This window comes from Xylocopa sonorina, chromosome 9 (genome assembly GCF_050948175.1).
Source record: "Xylocopa sonorina isolate GNS202 chromosome 9, iyXylSono1_principal, whole genome shotgun sequence".
NCBI lineage: Eukaryota > Metazoa > Arthropoda > Insecta > Hymenoptera > Apidae > Xylocopa > Xylocopa sonorina.
The window spans coordinates 6,372,761-6,388,930 of record NC_135201.1 but is presented as its reverse complement, the minus strand read 5'-3'; the positions used below and the strand labels follow the sequence as shown (position 1 = coordinate 6,388,930).

Genomic DNA, 16,170 nt, shown 5'->3' with positions numbered 1-16,170 from the left:
GGCGGATCGATAATATATTCCGCTCGAAAATAAACTGACCTATACCAATAGCGACGTTTACCACTTCCGTCGAGTGACCCCGTGTATTCTGATAAATATTTACGTGACTGCGAACTCGCGTTGCAGTTTTGCCAGACGTCCAACGATCTTACCGAGTAATCGCAGAAATTTGCGCTGATTAACAGCCAAACCTGTGATAAAAGGTTACGCGATATTCTAATTTTAAGATCGTTTATCTGCGATTTTCTTCCCGTCAGATTGAATCGTCGCGATAAATCCAGAGAACGTTGGAGAATTCTAGAATCGTCACCGCTTCTAGGTGGTACCACGATGGAAGAAGCTTCTCGTCAGGGTCTGTCTACGAATTTAGGCTCGGTTTGGGTTATATTTCAGTCGCAGCGCGCACTCGAGCGACTAGAAAATGTATCCTACGTGCTCGCCGATACTTATGAGCGTCCAAGCCAGAAGAAACCGCAGAAAGAACGTAATCCAATAACGCTTCGAACTGAGTACGAAGTGGCCGGTGATCCCCGCGGGCGAGCAAGAACAAAGGAATTCGAAGGATACTCACCGCGAACGCTGATGGTCGCGTCACGTTCGAGACCACGAGACCACTTATCTAGAATGCACCGAAAAAATTGCATCGACTGCACCATCCGGATCCAGCCGAAGTGTTAAGGACACCGGCGTGGACTCGATTCATCGTACGAACGTGACATCTTCCACGTTCCACGGGGATCAACAATTTCGAATGATATCCGCGGCCAATTAAGATCAACGACACTTCCAACGCTAATCAAGACTCGAAACGATCCTTAACTCGAACCTTACAAGTCCGAGAAGCACGCCAGATAAGAAAAGATAATTCGAGTAGCTACCTAGTTGCGAATCGAAGGAAAGATTCGATCACGAGGGCCTCTGATCGCTAATCAGAATTCTTAAAACGCGTCTGCCTAGCCACCAATCTAGAGAAGGGGAAGGAGATTTCCTGGGCGCGTTTCAATATCGATCGCTGAATTAGTCGTCGAAATGAAGACGTCCGGACAGCTGACTGCTGTCAGCCTGGAAAGAAGAGCCTGGACGTTTACGGGGTACGTTTATTGGACCGTATCGGCATCACGGATCGCGAAACCGGGAGAGCGTAGTTTCGCCTGGCCGTTCACGGAACGATCGTGATCGGGACACGCGCCACGAAATTCGAGCGGTCGCGCGCAAATCGCGGCGGGCAGTTTCATCCCTGCCGCCCCAGCCGCGACGCGCACCGGTTACGCTCGCGTGCATACTCCTCGCTGCACACGCGTGCACTTGCCGCTCACGCAACCGACCTGGCCTACGGTTATCCGCGGCTTCTTTCTCTCCTGTCCACGCTAATGGGCGTTTCAGACTGGCTGCAATTGCATTATACTCGCGCGCGTTATGCAACACCGAGGGCACTGGCTGACGCCTTTTTCAAGGGTGAGTCCCTGGGGCGTGCACGATGCGTTTTCAAGCCGATAGAGCCTCTGCTCGACGCTGCTGGACTTTCCGGCAAAATATCCAGGGACCATTAACTTTCTCGGCTTTCGACGGGCGCATTTTATGGACGATTCTATTTGTCACGTTCGAAACCCGTTCCAGGAGAAAAAGTAGCTCGGCAGGGTTAAAAATAAGAATTCTTCGGAAGCGTGGAGGTTTGAACGCGAAGGAGAAAGGACAGATCTGGGGAACGCCTCGAGGGAGGAACGAAATCTAACGAAAAAGTCCCTAGCTAATGACACCCTAACCCCCTCGTAACAGCCCCATCCCCAGTGGCGGCAAGCGGCAGTCATTAGCCGCGGAACACGGAGCGTACACGAAATCAGACAAGAAACCACGCGTTACGTGGCCTGGGACGAAAAATAATGAAGAAATGGAAGCTCGGCTCGGTGATCATTATCAGGGGGGTTGATCGTTAAATCGCCAGATTCCCTGCAGAGGATCCTAGAGGCGAGTTTACTGTTCCAGTTAAACAACGTAAAACAGCCAGCCGTGGATTATTAATGCGACTTTCGCGTGAGATAAGCAAAGCTAACCTTTACACTCGTGACTCGACTGCTCGTGCCGGCGAACGTCTACCCAGGACTGTTTCCAATATTGATTTACACCTGGCCCTGCGTTCCATGCGAACTTGCCGGTACTTCTGCGAGCAACGACGTACTTTGGAAACTAGCTGGTCAAACTTCTCGCTATTTGTCCCGTAAATAGAGTTTCGAGGACGCTTATTGGACCGACAGACGACCCTACCTCGAGTGGACGGCGAGATACCCTTGGAGAGGTCCGCGCAAGCTTTTCAGAAAACTATTCCAGCTGAAACATATTTACTGGAAGCTTGGCGATTTTGCGTGGCTTCCGTTTTCGTGCGAAAACTAACGTTACGCCCGCGATGGAGGCTTCTTCCGGCAACGCGGCCCAGCGTGGCCTCTGCAAGTAGAATAGAACGTTGGTGGACAGACGCCCATAGCGAGTTCGCTTTACGCTTGTTTCTCTTCGAAACTCGGGAGATTGTACATTGCTCGTATAGCTTTGGGGCACTTAGCAGGTAGTTTTGAGAGTAGTTTGAAAAAAAAAAATAAAGGAAAAAAGCTGTGATGTGACTGGCGTTCGCAGCAATATCTCGGTGAACGAAACCACTCCCATAGCTATTAGAGATTCACCAAGCGTCTCGGGAATAAAAATGCATCCTCAGCTATTGTCCCCGGTTCATCCTTACTCCGTGCTAGCGTTGCACATTCCGGCTACCGTCGGACAGAAGCGAGCAACGTCTCGCCGTTTTACTCCCAACGTGACCAAAAGTTCCCTACATTCGTCCAGTGTATACGTCGCGCAGCGCGAATAATAATTCCAGGATGAGAGGGGGGAACTTCGCGAGCGTATTTGTTGTCGATCGTAATAAATGCTCGCGATTCAACAGTGGTGTATTTTAAAATCATTACGTCTCGAGAGTTTTATGCCTTTCCTCTCGTAACTTTCCCTAACGAAAGGTACTTCATCCCCGGTTACTGAAAGCGTACTCGTTCCCTCATTCATTCCCCACCTCGCTCATCATTTACGAGCTCTTTCGAGGCGTCCTTTCATCGTACGTGCCTCCACGCATCGTTCGCTTCCTCGTTTCGAAAGCCCTCCGGATTAGAGCACCGCATTTGTAGTCACGCTTCGTCCTTGGATCAATTTCTCCGCGTTGGATTAGAACATTTTTTTAACCGTCGAAAATAAAATATCGTCCGGTGAGTGCACAGGAGGAGGAACACAACCGAGAGTGCCTCGCTCGCGAAAAGCCCTGGGCGAGTCAAGTTGAGAAACACTGATGCAAAGACCACACGAGTCTACCGTCCTCAAGAACTCTCGGTATGAGCAGGGCAATGTTTTCAGCTCGGTCACTAGTGCCAAGGGAAAGCGTCCACAATGCAATCGCGAGACCTACTATAGCCCGTAAAAACATGAGCCGAGCCTACACTTGCATCTAGCGAAGTATTCGAGCCTCTCGCGAGACCACGGATCGGAGCAATTCTCTCTACAAAACACCGTCTCATCTCAAACGCTACACCTTCGTCATTAAAAACTGAACAAATTCCAAAAGCCATTCATTCGTTTCTTCGTACAGAGAGGACTGGAACGTCTGGTCTCAGACTAATCCAATAAGTTCCCGTTCCCAAACTATACCAGCTCGAGGGAACGAACCATCTCTGAACCGTCGCTAGCTCGGTTTGGCCTATACCGCGCACTCGGTCACTCGCACTGTCCACCGAGAATGTGTCCGGCGTGTGTGCAGTTGCACGTACACAGGCTTAGCCAGGGCTCAACAACGAGGATGGCGGCGGAGGCGGACGGAGGCCTTGGCCAACCGCGGTTGTATATGTGGGCTAAAAATGATACGCTTGCCGAGGTGACGTCATGCGATGTTAGTCCGTCTGCCGACGATTGCACTGGCTGCAGTTTCGCAGTTGTTATATACGCCAACGGCAACGATGTGCCTGGCCGGCGTCAAAGTCGCCGCGCGTACTATCGTCGTTTTCGCGCTTCTTTATGCGCGACGCGCGCCAACGGATCCGGTTCTTCGGCTACGCTGCCGTGGATCGATCACTGAGGACGGGTTCAGAGAGGCCAGAGCCTTGTTCGGTAGAATCGATCCGGGTATATAGGTTCTTGGTTGATGAGATTCGGCTGGACGTCGACGAGCAAGGTCGAATTCTTTAGCGTCGATTTATGAGCCACTTTTTTTTTCTCCTTTTTTTTGCACCTACGCGGCTGCTCGTTTGGTTTATGAACGGGCACGCGGATGCGTCTGGGCAATTTCTCGGCTGGGACGATGTTGCTGCGACTTGGACGTCGGGATTGTGGTTAGGTCGATTCGGGAAAGGTTAGGTCAAGCTCTGGGTGGTCTTCTTATAGCAGACTGTTATATGGTAGCCACGATTCGGTGTACCATCGACACGCGTATCCCTGCGTTTGGTACCTTTTTTTTTTCCTGATTTATGCATACAAATTGCTCCAGTCGCGTCGGTTCGGTGCGACTGAATTTTCAGCTTTATCATCGTTTCCTCTATAATAGATTCTCTTCTACGGGGCTCGTGAGTGACATTCATATTCATGCGACAAATTTATTTGTTCGTTGCTCGTTTCGTTTTTACGCTAAATACGTCGAGTCACGACGATTAGCTCGCAGTTTAATCTAGCGATCTAGAGTTTTTACAATTTCACCTTGCGATTCCTCTCGTGGAATTTACAATTCAAAATCGATGTTCTTAAATCGTTTTACAGGTCCGATTAAGTCCGTCCCCGCCCCTCCGATCGTTTCATAGAAAGCGTAGAAAGTAAATATTCGACAAACCGAATCGCGGCGCGCGAATATTCCCGGATCTAAAAGTGATACAAATTTTTGGCCGCGACCAACCGACCGGCAGCAGATTCTTTCGAGCTCGCTCGATCGTGCGCCATTATCAAACCAGTCTTAAAAACGACACGAGATGCGTTATGCAGCTGGCTGAAAGGGGTACATTATTCATTTGATCTCTCCAGCAGCCTTGACGTAGCTCGTAGTCAGCTGATGCGGCGATCAACTGATATTCATGGTGGCACTGGAGCGGAATTTATACTCTTCCAAGCAGATCCACCGATACGTACAAATTAAATGAGAAAAAGGAACTGCGCGCCGTATAATCTTGATCGATCAACCGTGATCAACCAACGCCGGAGAACTAACCTCCGCTAAAGCGTGAATCGAAACCTGTTATCGTTAAAAACTTTTATAAACGCTGTAAAAGTGGATTTTTTTTTTTTTTCCCAGTAGCGTCGCGAGAAAATAAAATTCCAACCGTTCTCGATGGAAGTACGCGTGTACATAGCTCGCGTATATCGTGATAAATAAAACTGTCCAAAAGGTTGGTTTAGCGCCAAGTCGGTAACGCGATGAAAACATTGACGTTGACCGAGAAATTTGACACAATTTCTCACGAATAAATTCGATTCTCGCTGCTCATAAAAATTAATGAACCCCCCTTAAGGCGTCGGGAGTAACATTTGGCCGAAAAGAGGTTAGTACTCTCGACGGCAAGTTCCATTTACGTTTTAAAGTCAACAGAACTTTCGTTCGTCGTTTTTTCCAATCCCGGCCGCGAATGGAGTCATCGATCTCTGTCAGAGCGGCGCAGTTTCGGTGCAAATTTATTCCGACTGACTCCTCATTGATGACTAAACAAAATTCGAAAGCAGTCTCGATTTCAAGAATACCGACAGCGGTTCCGGGGGTTAGGGCGTACGAAATCGACGTTCAACGTTGCGAAAGCTCCGCGCTCGAACATTTTATAATGCAAAACTAGAATCATAGTAATTAACCGACACGCGCGAGGAAATCTCCGAATCTCCATAATCTGTTCTTTAAAGATAAGATTACGATTAAGATGATATCTCGCCACTTCGAAAAGAGACACGCCGAGTTAATTAATTTGCGCTGCAAATGTTCCAAGCGTTCGCTAAGTTTTCCCTATCCTCGAAACGAAAGTCTGCTCGCGGGGGATAATGCGGTATTATATTAATTTAAAAGTGTGTTCGCGATATCACTGATTTCCGGCGAACTTGCTTAATGGAATTTCATCGGGAATTTCCAGCAACGCGTAATTTTCCACAACATCGTGGCATCGAGCCGATAAGGAGCAATTTGATCGTCACACCGCATTTACCTCGCGCGGGATTTCGCGCGTCGAGAGCCACGAAAGCGAGCGTTGGATAACAAACGTTCCTCTTGAGATCCATCAGCAATATGTAAACTTAATTATTCCGTACGCCCGAGCACAAGCCAGCCAACTTTCTTTTATTGCGCTGTCGCGCTCTCTAAAGCTGATATCTTTCAATTTACGCGACGTCTGTTACGTTTGGATTAACTTATCGGGCTAATTCATTATTGGACGGGCGAATTTTAATGAGTAACCTGTTCCAAGAACCCATTATTAATCGATACCGGACGATTACAATTGCAAAACTTCCATTTCAAATTGCCGATCAACTGGGGGAATCGAGACGCGAGTTTCTGTACAGTTCAATCATTCCTTTTCTCAGTCGCTATCTCTATTAGAGTACTGTCGATGAACACCAACACGCGTTTTTCTACCCACAAGAAATAATGTAAATGGATCTGAATTTCGATTCAAGTTCACTCTCCGACAGAGAAAGGCTTTATCTGAAGGCAACGCAAACACGATCATATAATTTTATCAGACAGCCTGTTACGACATCGGCGAGGTCAACGAAATGCGTTTTCCAACAAAACGCACGGCTCGCTGCCGACTTATTATCGCAAATATTATCTGCTAATTTCATTACGATGTTTAAAGTCCTTGTCTAAAGCGTACTGGTAAAGAATTCGCGCGCGATCGATAGCAATGCTCGACAAGTTGAAGTCCAATTTGTCCCGTCTCGTTCCGAGCCCAGCGAAACACGGCGGAGGATGCAAAAAGACGCGTCCTCCGCGATGTCCGCCGTAACCTCGATATCTAAGATCGTCCGGAACGTTGGCTTCCGGTCGCCACGGAGCAAGAGAGCGTCAAAGAAGTCGTTTCGCCTGGCGAGCGTTTCGTAGCGCGGGAAACGGGCCGATAAAACGAAGACGCGTATCAAAGGATACCTGGCAACCTGTCGTCGAGCGTCGCGTCTGGCGATCGAGGGACCCGGTGCGTTTACCGGGGAACGTCCGGTCAAAACACTCGCGAAATTGGGACGCGTGCCTATTTTTCGAGCGTGACGCAATCAGTATGCACCGCGGTGCATCTCGCGGCGGTCGATGTTTTCAGCCGGATCAGTCGCGACGGAGGAACGGAACGGAGCCGAGCCGAGCCGAGCCGAGGCGGGTCAGGCCGGCGAACATTTAATTTTATCGTCGTGTCGCCGCACGGGTTCTTCTCGAACGATAAAACGACGCAGGCAGAAAAACAATGACGGACGGTGGGCGAACGCGAGAGTGAAAACGACGGGACCCGCGGCATCTCGCCGCGTTTTCGGACGCGGAATACCGTTGACCCGGCCGCGAGTTCGCCGATTAAAACCGGCGCGAGCGCGTCTCGCGCCCCGGCCAGTGAAAATAATCGGGCCCGCCAGCGTTCAAACAAGCTGTCCTACGGAGAAAGGGGAATTCCGGTACACGGATATCGTCGAGACATTTATGATTTCTTCCTTTCTCAAGTCTCGAGATTTTCACTTTACATCGCTCGTTAAGTAAGTACCACGGAACGCTTCCTTTCGTTAGACTCGAACGGCATCGCGCACCATCGTCACCCGCTGAAAGTCCCTAGAACCGTGAAACAGGATTTGCTACGGAGGTTTCTATCTTGTTTTATGCTCCAGTAAGAGGAGTGCCGGGTTTTAAAAGGATCGCCGGGTGAGACGTAATCCCTACGGCGAAGATCTGCTCGCAAATGCCTCAGTGGCCTGGTTAAAAATGCATGCCGCCCGAGAAGGGTTTCCCCGTCCCGGAAGGGGGATAACCTACGCACAGATTCAGCCAATAAGCCGGTAGGTGTCGGTAACATAGGTAGCGGCACGACTTCGGTCGATCAGGCAGAATGAATCGCGTGGACGAGCTCGAAATCGAAGTGTTATCGATCCCCAGCCAGAAGTGAAAAGGAATAACAAGTGCTGGGCTGCCTGTTAGATAATATAGGGTCACCAGGTCATCGTTGTCTTCCGACAACATCCCCGGGTTTCATGGAATAAAGCGAGCATCATGGTTACGCTCGCATATTTCTGGAGATGGGTCGTTGCTTTTGTTATTTAATTGCGATTACCGCGGTGCACTGTGACGCGGGACTGGCTGCGCAAGCGCTTAAGCATGCGCTCTTGCCTGTTTGCACTATTCTCGTGGAATACCTGATTCTCGATTCTACGATTCTTACTCGATTTATATTTTTTCTTTTCCGTTTTTGCTCTTTTACATTGGGAGCAAACATCGAAGATTAAACGCTTTCTTTGTACGCCTCGGACGAGCGACGAGAGTAAGCTTGATAAATCGTGCGAGTATGCATGAATGAGAGCGGTTGTTTTCGAATTTCTACGGATCGCTGCAGTTCTGCTTAATTTTAGGAAGAAGAGTGTAACGGAGGGTAATAAATGGACAGTGTCTGGGTATTTAAAAGGTATGATATAGAGGATTTTGCGAAGAAAATAGACGAAGGTCGATCTATAGATAGAAAATTAAAGGAATAACTTTCTATTGCGCCCTAGATCCATAATGTGATTGTAAAGGAGAACCACGTTGCAAGAGATTATTCCGATCGCATTTGCATTTACAATTTCGTATTTTGTGTGACCACGTCGAGTTAGACTTGGCCTAGTTCCGAGTTGAACAAACATCGCGGTCTGAACTTTGAATTACTGCTCTCCAGCATTGCAATTTCTTGAGAAAACAACCGATCGAGAAATTCCTTTCCTCGCCGGCACAGATCTTCGTCGATTCTTACACGCTGGTGTATCAAAAGTTACTCGACCTCGTCCGTTTATGTGCGAGAAGAATTTCACTTAAAAAACGGACAAAGTTTCCAACATTCATCCCGTACGACTTTCCACGCTCCGAAATCCATCTCGAACCATATCCAAACTCCGAGGAACCCACTTACGAGGAGCGCCAGCATCGTCAGATTACGTGCAAAGGAGGCGGACATTTAAATTTCAAAGCGCGAGAGACGAAAAAGCGAGAGACGCGAAAAAAGTAACAGTTGCAACGGTCACGGTGTAGAAATCGGAACGCTAAAGGCTGTTTTTCGAATCGCCGTCCGTCCCTTACGTAACTGCACGTACACGCATGCCTGCTGGCGTCTCCGTACGTGCATGCACACCTGAAGGAAGAAACCTCGTCGCCGCGTTTAAAACGCGACCCATGAGCCGTCGTGTTTATCGCCGTCCCATTCTCGCGGTGCGTCGACATTCGAGGGCATGGATGTGCACCGCCGTGATAATGCACGGCCCCTTATCAGCCTCCGTAGGAATTGTCGGCGCCCCGTGGGCTTATCGGGCCGCTATCGATGTAGCGTCGGATAAAACCCACCGCTCGAGGAACACTCGAGGCGTTTCGAAAAGAAATAAAATTGGTTCGAAAAAAATTCAAGATTGCGCTAGATACTGGGCTACGACCCGCGATTGCAGTGCAAACAATCGTTCTCCCGCCATCAGGCGTCAACTTGACTGATTGGACAGGCTGAGGGTTCGCAGAAATCGAAGTGAATCGCGGGTATACCCAGGTTCGTATTTTGCATCTTCATCTTCGATATCGCAGCGCGTCGACGAGTCTTAAGAGAAGAGCACCTGAATAATTAGCCAGAGCGTTCGATACGCGATGACAAAGTTTTCTCGAATTTGAGGTGAACGTTCACGTGCCAACTGTTTCAATATTTTTTCCGATGCGAATATCGATCGAAGTCTACTGGCGTGTCGATTCGAAAGTGTATAAACGCGTTAATCAATTTTAATGTAACCACTGACGATTATAAAACAGCGTTTAATTAAATTTTGTTGCGAGAGGTCAGATCTAAAGGCTTTCCTAGCCTAGACTCACTTTATTTTATCAAATATTGCGACGGAATCTCAAAGCGATCTCGCTCAACCGTAACGTCTGCGGCGTATACAGTCGACGTTCGAGAATGATCCACGATCAGAAACCACGATCGAATGCGAACCTTCGACTTTACTCGAGAAATCATTCGAAAACCATCGAACTTTCCTTTCAACCTGTGGCAAAAATAACGCTCGAACGATCAAAATGAGGGAAACATCCAACGCCAGGATGGAAAATGTTTCACCGTCGTCTGGCGGCTGTCAAGTCCATTCGACGAGCGTCGTCGACTACTGTTCCCAATCCCGAGAGCTAGCCTCGGATTCGTTTCAATCAGTAACGATATCCGTAGATTTAAATTTCCAAGCGACGGCGGCGAGCCGTTAAATTTGAATTTGTAATAAGAACGGACTGGTAGCGAGGGACACCTCCGCGGCAGAAGAGAAGCCGTGTCACGTAGCCTGCACGAGCAACCGCGCGCCACACCGTTATCCGTCTCTTTCCCTTTGTAACAATCCCGGGAAGAATTAACACTTTCGGAACAGAAGGCAGAAATATGAATCCTCGAAAGATGGTCGACGCATAGGCAAACGCGAACGACGATTCTGGCCCTGCTGGCCTCACTATGCCAACCACGTGACAGAGGCTGTCCAGCGAGGAATAATGGCAGTAGATAAAGCCACTCCTAATCAGGCGGTCGCGCCACGTATTTGTATTAGAGAAGCCGGTAGAGCCAGGATCGTTACTCGCCAGTGTAACAATCCTTTTCGCGGTCACAGTAAGTATCCCACTATTTTGTAATTCATAACCCTGCTAATCGTAAAACCGAGAACGATAAACTCAGTGGATTCCCCTTTTACGTCCACGACGTGCGACACGCATAGCAAGGAACGTGTCTATCCGTGTTGTACGGGGGTCTGCCGGTACTTCACCTACCGGTAAACCCGGCTTGTGCACATCCGTCGCCGATAGGGCCGGATATTTTTAGAATGTATTCTATTTCCGAGAGGTGGGCTCGCGATACGCTCGGCCGATATTTGTCGCGCGTACACGCGCCTCTCTATTTACGGGAGGAATCGAAAGTGAATAGGAATCCGACTCGACTTCTCGCGGACCTCTCTACCTTGATTTCATTCACTAGCCTAAGTGACTTGTACAGCGATAGACCCAGCCGACGGTTTACGCGTCTCCGTTGTCGACGGTTAAGTTCGCCAACTTTCTGTACGGGAGTTCGAGCAAAGTGTTCGTCGAACGCCATCGTTCCGAGCCATGGACAGAATCTTTTCCAAGATATCCCACCGAGAACAATTATTCTTTAAGGAACGGAGACAGAAGGAACGATGACTTTCGACTCCACATGGCGTCACGGAGACGTAACACGAATTTATAGAAACCGTAAAATCCGCCAGTCTACACTTGAACGTTTCTGCGATTTTATTGGAGTCGACGAAAGAATGTATCTCGTTCGAAGGGAGCATAGGCGAATAAGTTTATCCCGGAGTATAAATTGAACGTGACGAGAGATAGAGAGAGAGAGAGAAAGAGAGAGAGAGAAAGAGAGAATGTGAGCACGGTACATAGGAGTGCGCGCGCGCGCGCGCTCGCGCACCAACACACCGGCGACCCACTCCCGGTCCTCGATCTGACCTCGCGCGCACATTCGTTCACGAACCTACCTCACTTTGCCCCGCGACAGATGTAAACAAAACCGTGTACTGTCCCATGAAGACCGACATGGACACGCGAGACCCGTGGAACACTCGTTAACAACAGAAAGTACCAGCGGGAGCGAGGGTAAAAAGAGAAAAAAGTATTCGTACGGCTAATGCGATATACGCGTATAATATGCGTCGCGCGTACTCACATAACGAGGTGTACACGATGAGCAGGCGGTGGGCAGCAAGTGACACGGTCCCCTGGAACTCAGGCCCGGATCAATGGGAAACACTTGCACACTGGGTTATACACGTGTAGCACACGTCACTGGTTTTTCAATGAAATCTCGCTGCCGACCGGTTAAGTCTGTCATCCGATATATACACCACGATTGGAGAACGAGTCACGGAACCCTGGAGCACCGGTGTTCTGCCGGCCTCGCCTCGCGAAACCACGGCAACCCGTACCCGCGTCGTTTACGTCTGCCTATTGGGGTGTTCCCGTACAACTGCACCACCGCTCTGTATCCCCCTTGTATCCTCCCTCTGTGCCCACCTTCGCCCGGTGCATGTATCTCCCGCTTTCCGTCGACGATAAACACACCACGTCGTTTACTCGTGCGTACGGTGAAAGGCAAGCGTGACGGGTTGCACGGTTCTCTATCTTTCCTCTTTCCTTTTTTTCTCCCCCTTTTCCTTTCTTATTTCTTCCTAGAAACTGTGTACGTATGTCCGAGAACACCGAGGCACACTGGGAATCGATTACGGGGACGATACCACTGACGTGCCTTAGCCGTGTAATACGCGAACGGCCAAGCAAAACAGACCAGAAGACGTTTTTAGAGCTGTTACGCACACGTTACAAACTCACCGCTCACCACTGAGAGTGCAAGCGCGCGACTGCGGCGCCCATCGCGGCTTATGCGCCGGCTGGCTGTTTCCTGACTCCGCCGCCGTCCTCGACAGTAGCGCCACCGTCGAGCCACTGCCCTATCGCTGGTCGCGCAACGAAATTCGGTGCCTCGGGAGCCGGCACGCACCGCGACGACGCGTTCTGCCACCGTTTTCGTTTCGCCTTATCCGCGCGACCGCTCTCGCCGATCTCTTGTTCGAACGCCATCGAACAGGAGGCACGATAAATAAACGCGAACCCGCGGAGAAGTACGTATACGCAGCCACCGCGCGAATCGCTTGGGACTGACGATAGCATGGCGGGTTAGATTTGCGGAACGGGGGAGTGGGGTTTCGGGGGTCTGACGCGAAAGGTGGGTTAATAGGCGAACGGTGCACGATTGGCTGGGAGGTGGAGCAATTAGGGAATTATCTATAACCAATATCGTAGAATAAAGCTTCGATTCGTAAAGAAAAGACCAATTTCGATTCACCGTCTGAGAAACAACTTTCAATATTCGCAGCGACTGCACACAGAATCCATCGTATATTGTACGCGTTCGTATTCGATGCTTAGTTGGCTCGAAAAGTGTCGACGGAGTGTCAACGACGCCCGCCCGTGGAGGGAGGGAAAACGGTCGTGAAAGAGAAGCGAAGATAAGGTTTCAGAAATTGTGCGACACACCGTCGCGGCCGAGTTCATTGCTTTGCTGGTCAATAGCCATTGCGTCTCACCGTCAAAACAAGCGGAGCCTTTATTAATTTATAGCGAGTGACTCAATAGCTCGAGCGAAGCTACTGAATATCGCCGCGAACGTAACCAACTCTCTCATACGCATTTTCTAAAGCCCAACGATTGCCATTTAGAAAAGTTTGACTTGATGCGAACCCCATAGTCGTCTCGTTACAACCATGCCTACCATCGCGTATTTGTAATTGACTGAAAAATATCAATATAAACGTAACTGTAAGGTCCGGAAAAACAAAAAAAAAGTTCGACGATAAAAGAAACAATATCGATCGAATCGCACAACAACCCTTTCTATTGAAGTGCACGAGCATTTTACCGGTCTACCATGCACGTCCAACCAAAAAGAGGATTTTCTACTGCGTGCTCCGTCCCGAAAGCATTGTCCCGGGATTGGGAGCCGCTTTCGGAGCTCAATGGGCGAGTGGCTGGGTGCTCCAGGTGCGACACGTGTGTTCGCACATTCCCAGCACAGCGCGGGCCACGTGACCGAGAACTACCTTGAAAATTGGGCCAGTGGAGCACCGGCTGCTGGCATATAATAAAAACCATTCCGCGAGTCCGACGTTCGACCCGTGCACCTTATCCACGATGGACCCTGTGGCATGCAAATGCATCGGTCCTCGATGAAATTTCGTGGCCAGGCACGGCCCCTGGAACGCGTCAGCGGCGACGTGGAGACGACACGAACGAGTTGGCAGAGGGGAGAGACGAGGTAGAAGCTGCCGCTGCGTGGAAGGCTGGTTGCATTCTCTCTCCGGGGCAATCTGTGGTAGGAGGCATGTAGGACGAACGGATGGAGAACACCAGCGCGATGTTCAAGCACGCTGGAGAGGAGCGAAGCGAGCCAGGGAGCGCGAGTAGGACGGAGCTAGGGACCGTGAGGCAGAAAGAATGGCGTGGATACGAGTGGGGCGTACAACTGAGAGGGAGAACGCGAGATGGCTAGGTGGACGAGGATGTGAAACGCGGACAGGAGAGGGGGACTCAGCGAGGAAGAGAGACCGCAGCGAGACTGGCGAGTCTTGGACAGGCAAAAAACAAAAGTGCATCTCGACAAGATGGCCGTCGGCTGAAACGACTCTCAAGGTTACGCGCCAGCATAGGGGAGAACGGAGGCGAGCGAATCAGCCGCTTATGGTGTATGTGTGCCAGCCGACTGGCTCTCTGAAACTTCATATCGTGCCCCGTTACTTATTTCGGCCAGTTTCTGGGTCCGAAAAAGGGAAGACGATACCATTACGCCATCGTGAAAATGGCGAGCTTCTCGTCTACGAAAGGATCGTCAACCTAGTTACGAGATACTGCTGTTACGGCAAATTCGATCGAAACCTCAATAACTAGTTTCCCAAAAGGCAGCGGTTCCCCGCGATACTCGAATTAAATTCCGACCGTTTTAAAACGACTGCATGAGAATTATGCGGGTTTCTGTCCCGCTGGTTACATTTGAAAGTCCGCCGAGTCGTACCTACACGTACTACGTCCCAATGGTAGCGAAAGAATGAAACTGTCACCGAGGCCGCGCGAACAATCGGCAAAAGAACTTGTTTACTGGGAGGGTATCGCGAGCATCGTATACGTGCATCGGTAGGATGGCAATCGTGGCATCGCACGGCGGGAACGTGTCAATTTAAAAGCTCGAGTGCGCGCGTATATCTTGGAGGGCACTATACCATCCGATTCTCCTTAGAGCGGGAAAGAAATCCGTAGAACGGGCCGGAGAAACTGTGTCGAGCTGCGTGACGAGTAGCGTGGACCAGTGGTAGACCCATGGCAGCGTGCTCGCGCGTCACATGCTAAGGTTATTGTTCACGAAGAAAGAGAGAGTGTGCGTTGCATAAAAGCGCTTCTCCGTCCTCTGCTCGCCCCGGCAACACGCCGGTTTCACCTATCCTCTCGCCTTATGTTACCCCTATTCTCGTCTACGCTCTAACCAAGGTTACCACCGCCTCTTCCACCTCCACCTCGTCCTGCCGCATACACCAGAGCGTACAGTCCGGCGAGAAATGGCGGAGGAATGCGCGGCTGGAATCGGTGCACTTGCCTGGGCTCCCGCGAAATCGTCCGCTGCGTACCGGCGAATTTACGACCGAATGGAAACCGGCGATCGCGACACGGGCATTCACGGGATGCCACCGAGAATAATTCAACAGCCGCCGGCGCCTCTGACCGATGGGACTCGGTCGGGCGATTACAGTTAGAATTTCTCGAAATCAACCAACGACCGTCGCGAACTGTTCCTACGTAGAGATCGCATCGTCTGGTTACGTAATCGTTGTTCGGATAATTGTCGAGTACGAGAGTACACCGCGCGGCCCCGAGGAGGGCTTAATGGCTCGTCTCATCGGCCAGAACAATTGGCCGCGGTCAGATTCGGACAACGAACGGCGTTACCCGCGATCGTAGGACCGCGAACTCCTCGTGGGGGTAAAAAAATTTGTCAGAAGTGGGATTCGAACCCACGCCCACAGACTGGACTGCGACCTTAACACAGCGCCTTAGACCGCTCGGCCATCCTGACGTGTCTTTCTGCGCAAAAGAGGAAAAATCAACCAGACTCGTTCGTACTATGCCGAGAAACTGGTCTGCCGTACTAAAATTACCCAGCAGCTAGGCGAAAATAGCTCCGTAAGAAGCGGCCGTAGAAGCTTTCAAGCAATGCACCGGCGAACGGGTGTTTCTTTTTTTCTCGTTCGCCTGGCCATTATTCCGTCTGTGGTGAACGTCAGGAGTTTTGTCAGACACGTTCATAGAGGCCAGCCATGGAAATTTAGATGCATCGAGTCGTTCGAAGAAATCTCGATCAAGATCGACTCGAGCGCCGG

General features: G+C 50.2%; 1 long non-coding RNA gene and 1 other non-coding gene across 2 annotated transcripts in view; both read right to left on the bottom strand.

Annotated features, from left to right (window-relative positions):
* Positions 1-12,398, bottom strand: part of LOC143427337 (uncharacterized) — a 44,139-nt gene extending 31,741 nt beyond the window's left edge. Inside the window, exon 1 of the long non-coding RNA XR_013102297.1 lies at positions 11,916-12,398. This is a non-coding gene — a long non-coding RNA (uncharacterized LOC143427337). The remainder of the gene's footprint in view (positions 1-11,915) is intronic.
* A 3,385-nt stretch (positions 12,399-15,783) lies between these two features.
* On the bottom strand, positions 15,784-15,866 carry Trnal-aag (transfer RNA leucine (anticodon AAG)). Its single transcript has one exon. It is a non-coding gene; the product is annotated as a tRNA-Leu (tRNA).
* Positions 15,867-16,170: the final 304 nt, after the last annotated feature.